General features: G+C 24.2%; 1 non-coding gene across 1 annotated transcript; it reads right to left on the bottom strand.

Moving 5' to 3' along the window:
* Window positions 1-6,419: 6,419 nt before the first annotated feature.
* Window positions 6,420-6,525, bottom strand: LOC149519035 (small nucleolar RNA R71). The gene has a single exon (XR_016341983.1). It is a non-coding gene; the product is annotated as a small nucleolar RNA R71 (small nucleolar RNA).

Raw genomic sequence — 6,525 nt, 5'->3', positions numbered from 1 at the left:
TGTGTGAATTCTTCACAAGATTAGGGTATAAAAGGATGTTTCATGGATTGATGATTATCTCTTAAACTGGTTGTGTTTTTTGAACTATTAGATTGAGTAATAAAATTAAGCTATGAGTTCACTAGTGAAAAATATTACTTTGTTAATGAGTTATCATTTGACATTGAATTAGAAATAATTCGTTCATATAGATATGTTGAAGATATAGTCAACAATCATTAAAATAAAACAACAATCCCAATGTATGTTGTAGCTAGTGATCTTCTCTTGTTATTCATCCATATATTCAAGTTGTGAAGGACATGAGATAGAAAAAGATTAATCTAGTCAAGAACTTGATGTGGTTATTGTTAATGAAAATATTATTCCCGTAATATGTGAAAATATATGAAAAAATATTGTTCAATATAATATTTTAATTATGAATGAAAATGAAGAAGAATATAAAGTTGTAAATTTGGTTTAAAATGTGGATGAAAATGTTAATGGAGATGTTGCTATATATGAGAAAGAAGAGAATAATGGAGATAGTGATATGGATGAAGGTAATTATTAGATAGATAATAAATCAGAGTTCAATGAAGGTTTTTTACAACCTCATGATATCAATAAAGATAAAGTAATCGATAGTGGTCTTAAGTAAAAGGAAATGACTCATAGTAGCGAATCTATTCTAAATCTTATTATTAAAATTAATTATTTAAAAAAGTGATTTAGAAATAATGTGACAAAAATGGTGATCTATACAAAAATGTTCATGGATATAATGATGAAAATAGAGCATTATTTTGTATTTAATGAAAAGATTGATAGGAAGAATACACAATTAAAGGTTGAAATGAAGTTTATTATTGTATCATTTATAGAAAGGTATTGAATGAGCATTGTGTAAATAGAGGTTTTGACTGTAAATTCAATAATAATGATAGGGATAAGATTAGTGCTACATATATTAAAGATTATAGACGAAGTATATATGATTCTATAATGAAGGAGGATCAAACTTTTCAAATCAGAAACTTAAAATTCAAAGCATAATTATTTAAAAAGTTCAAGATTTAAAAAAGTTCAAGATTAACTAAGTAACTACACCTTATTTGGTAGGGAAGTTTTTTATGACTTAAAAGATAATTTTAATTGAAAAATTAAAAAGATTAGAAGAAAGATATCTAGAGAATTTAAATATGATGTTAGTATCTCTCAAGTATATAAAACTAAAAAGAAAAGCTAGAGAAATGATGAAAAAGAATGTTAAGTTACAATATGCCAAATTATGGGATTATTATGACATGATTCGTGAGACAAACCTTGACAACTCTACATTGATGAAACTAAAATCTTAATATGTTGATAATAAAACTAATTAGAAAAAGTTTGTTCTAAGGTTTGAAAGAATTTTCATTATGTTTGATTCACAGAAAAAAGTGATTCATTAATGGATCATAATTAGAACTTTCTTAAGGGTGTTTGATAACATTAAAATCTCCAACAACAATTCAAAGGGTTTATCCAAAATGAAACTCAAATGAATATGTATATATCTTTAAGATCATATTGAATATATAAGTCGTGACAACTTTTTTGTAGACAAGCATAAGTTGCCAAAAAGCTAGCAATGTTAGTAAGCAAAATAGAGATCACCTTGATTTATCAACACTATAAGAAAAATATTGTCTAGTTATAGTAAAACTCGTTGCAAACACTACTTTATTGTAACTAAAATTATTTTACGAAATTTTTTTTATTGTTCAAGGATCATTAATATTACCTTCATTGATAAAGAGTTAATACAACAAATTCTATTGTCTATTCTAAAAATTGTATTTTTGCAACTATTAAATGTCATTATCTTAACTTTATTTTAGAAATCATCTATTTTGGATGCAAAGCTTTGATTTAACAATATTATTTTGGTTGCCAATTTTTTTTTTGTAATAACAATATTACGATTACTAGATAATATTTTGCAACATGATTTAATTTGGTTGCATGCATTAAATATCATTATTTAAACTTTATTTTAACAACAATATTTTTTGTTGCAAAAATCTTTTACATAATAATATTATTTTGGTTTATAGAATGATTGTAATTCTAAATATTAAATATTTTTATATAATAATATTTTGCAACATCATTTTTCTTGGTTCCAAATCACATTTGGCATCAAATTTTTTATAGTTATGATAATTTTAACAACCATAATCTAGAAAACTTTTTACATAATTACTCTTTTCACTGTCAAAATTATTTTCATAATTATTTATTTAATCTTAATAATTATTTTTGTTGTAGAAAAAATTATTGTATAATTAACTTTATTAACTTTAGTATAGACTATTATCATTCAAAAAGATATTGTAAAATTTTTTTATACTTTTTAGAATAACTTCATTAATTTTAGCCATTATTATTGCTACAAAAACTTTTTTAAAACAATTATTATTACAACATAAACTTTTTCTGAACAAGTTTTTTGTGGTTGCAAAAATAGTTTTTCATTTTCAACTACAGTATTATCATTGCTAATTATCAAAATATTTCATTTTTTTGTTTTGTCAAAAATTAAGATTTTTAGTAATGATCTATTTATGACCATAAGCACTTTCATCACAATTATGAGATTGTTTATGACAAGATTTTTATATGATACTATTGGTATAAATAATTGTGATGTCTTGTCGTATGGTCACTAATATAATAGTAATTATAATATTTTAAACTTCTTTACAACTAAATCATCACTATTAATATATTAATGGTGTCAAAAAATTATAGGTTAATGTAAGTTTGTCATTATAATGGTAAGAATAAAATGTATTACTGATAATGTATAAAGTGGTTATAATTATTAGAAATTATTGGTCATTTAATTATTAACTTTTTGTTACCAAAATTTTTGTCAATATAATTTCAACAAATTAATGTCGATTACATGTCGTTACAATAATAAAATTTTCATTGTGATAATTAAAATTGTCATTATTGTAAAAGTTATTGTAACTAGTTTATCACAACTTATATTGTCACAATTTATATAGTTAAAATTGAATCATATCAAAATTTTATTTTCTAATTTAACTCTAAGTGTATTTTATAATTTTAATATTATTTTTTTACTTGTAAATTAAAAATTTTCTTGTTGATATGAGACCTTGTCTCATTGGTAAGAAAACAATCTTAAATAGAGATGGTAAAATTAACTCAAACTTAAAAAAAGCTCAAAATCAATTCAATCAAAAAAGTCAAGGGCTCGAACCTTGAAATGCTCTAATCATAAACTTAAAATTGCCTTAACACAAAATTAACATGAACTCGAAAAGATACTGAAATAATTATATTTTACATGAAATTTAGAAATAACTTGAACTAGCTTGAATCCAAAAAAAAAAAAAAATTGCTTGAACTTGAAATGATAAGAACTTGAAAAGATCAAAACTAAAAAAAACCCAAACCCAAAATGATCGAACCCAATTGGAAAATATAATTTTAGAAGAAACAGTCTATATAGTTTCTCAATGTTAAAGAACATAAATAATTCATTAATTTACATAGTATTTACATAAGTTTTGTTAAAAATCATATAAAAGTTATGAAATAAAAATTTTTATAAAGTATAAATCTATAATTTTAGATAGTATTAAAAAAATTTTATAAAATTAAAGTAAAAAGATAAATATAACTTTTAAGTTTAAATATTTACACTAAAACATAGAAGAAAAATAACTCACATTATTTTATTTTCACTTTTTATTAATCTTCATAGGTGTCAATCTCTACACCCTAATATTTAAAAAAAAAAAAAAACCTAACTTTTTTAACTCCAGCTTGCCACCCTTGTATTTCTTTTTAGATTTTGGAAGCTAACCTTAACTTTCAGGGCTACATGTTTTCTATAAGGTAATCATTTTTTTTCCTTTTTCTCTTACCTCTTTGAAAAATTTTGCTTATTAATTGAATATCTTTCATTTTTTCTTATTTTTTTTAATTGTTATTTCTTGCTTGTTATGAAGGAATTGAAGAATATGACATTTATTTCTTTTTTATTTATTTATAGTAATCATTATATTTATTTGTTTTTCACTATTTAGTATTTCATTTTTTTCCTTTCCCTATGTAAATGGTTACACTCGTGTCTTTTTTGGGTGTATAAAATTGCTCATTAGTTAATTATTATCCATCATATTATCTTGTTAATCATGCCATCAGCCTTAAGATCATATTTTAACTTTATCATTGAATCAACATGCACAGATCACTTTTAAATTTTAAATGTTATTATTATTATTGTTGTTATTATTTATTATATATATTTATTTTTATAATTGTGTATGAGTAATAACACCTAAAAATATAGTATTTTTACATGTTAAAATAGGTGCAAAAGTTTAAAATTTTGTTGATTTTTTGTACCTCAATGCCTATTTTATGATTTTTAAGGTTTCAAACTTATGGATGAAGAAAATATGCAATTCATATATGAGGGAGATAATTAGCTATGCAAGACCAAAGGTTGGTCGAACTTCATTGGTGCAATTCCTTCAACCATTCAACAAAAAAAGAGTTTTACTTGCACATCCACATTTCCTTTATATTCTGCGAAAGAGATTTAATCCAAAAATGACTCTTTTACTTAGACATGAAGGAATTTTACTTGTATAATGACTCTAAATGTATTCAGCTATTTCATTTCCAAGAGAAGATCAAGCACACATATGATATTTGAAAATTTTCAAGCTACCATAGGCTTTTGCATAGTCGGCCAAGAATGTTTGTGTTCATGATAGACTCTTTAACTTATCCAATAAAGAGTTTGATAAATAAAACACTTTGCATGATAATTATCAAGATAATTGAAAAAAAAAATCAATTTAGTCTTAAAATCTCAAGCCTTAGCTGAACTAAGAGTGGAGATCTAATCAAGTTTGCATCAAGCATTGATCAAAAACCAAGATTGCTTTCTAGATATCCCATTGGCCAAGCATTCTCAAGAAGAAATATTCTTATTCCATCATGCCTCATTTGAAGATCATGATAGCTTTTATCCATTAGTATTTGAATTTATATCAAAATATTATAACCTTATCCCTTTTGGCCAAATCCCTCACTAAATAGGGAGATAATTCATTTCATTCTATCATCTTTTACCTTATTATTCTTTTCTCTCTTTAGCACCTTAGTTCTTTTCTTTTTAGTTTAGTTTAGTTATTAGCTTAAGTGATAGATTTACCAATAATAAAGATTTATTTTTTAAAATTCTTTTATTTCAAGTTAAAAAAGTATTTTTCCAATATCTTTTCTTTCATTATTCTAGTTTCAAATCTTGTTTTTACTTTCTCAATTTCGGTAAAGCATTTTTTTTATTTTAAAGCTAATTTGCAGTCTTTTTTACTTTATATAAGATTCAGCATGCACATTCTTTTCTTCTATTGCTTTTTTTTTCAATGAAATGTCTATTTCAAAATCTTTATAAGCATTCGACAATCTCAAGTTTTCTTTATTTTTAAGTTTTCAATCATTGTTCTTTTAGATCTAATTGGCTATTCTCTTTTGCTTCCCAAGTAATAGTTGGTGAAGTCAAGATTCAAGCCTATATTGCTTTCAATCTATTCTTTTCTAAGATCTATAATCAAACTTAAGGTTTTATTTGTTTATATATAAGATTTTAGGCTTTCACCATTGGTACTTGCAAAGCAATCCAATATTACAATCTATAATCTTTTGAGAGATAATACTGTAATACTTCCATTATTATTACTTGATCTATGCATTTGCTGATTGAACGAAAAGTAGTAATCAAGTTTTTGATGCCATTATCAGGATTATAGTGGTGTTTTCAATATCAATAAGGATTTCTTAAACTCTTATAATCTAAACTTTTTTTCTTTTATTTGCTTTTACTTTTTTTAAATCTTTTTCTTATTTACGTGTACAGATCTAAAAATGTTGACTTAACTTTAGTTAATTAAGAAATTAAAAAGACTTTCAGGAAAAAAAATAGTAATCAGCACCACTTGCACCAACACCAATGGTCAATGCAAACAATGAGGCTCAAAGAACCTTAAATGACTATGCAATTTCTAATTCTGATGGTTTTTAACCATCCATTAGAAGGCTAGCCATTGAAGCAAACAACTTTGAAATCAAGCATTTAGCTATACAATGGTCTAAACTTCTATATAGTTTAGAGGACTATCTAACAATGATCCTAACCTTCATTTTTTAAATTTTATTAAATTATGTGATACTTTTCACTATAATGATATTTCTGATAAAGCTATTAACTGAGACTATTTCTTTTTTCTCTCAAGAACAAGGTGAAAAGTTGGTTGACATCAGTACCACTTGGCTCAATCACAAAATAGGATGATTTGGTACAAAAGTTTCTAGTAAAGTTATTCTTACAAGTTAAAATTACCAAACTAAGGAATGAGATCATCATATTTCTACAAGTAGATGGTGAGACACTATATGATACAAGAAAAGATTCAAAGAATTGTTAAGGAAGTGCCCACATTATGGATT

Source organism: Durio zibethinus, chromosome 4, assembly GCF_047325235.1.
Source record: "Durio zibethinus cultivar Kanyao isolate XHJ-2024 chromosome 4, ASM4732523v1, whole genome shotgun sequence".
Taxonomy (NCBI): Eukaryota; Viridiplantae; Streptophyta; class Magnoliopsida; order Malvales; family Malvaceae; genus Durio; species Durio zibethinus.
This window is presented reverse-complemented; position numbering and strand designations above follow the sequence as displayed.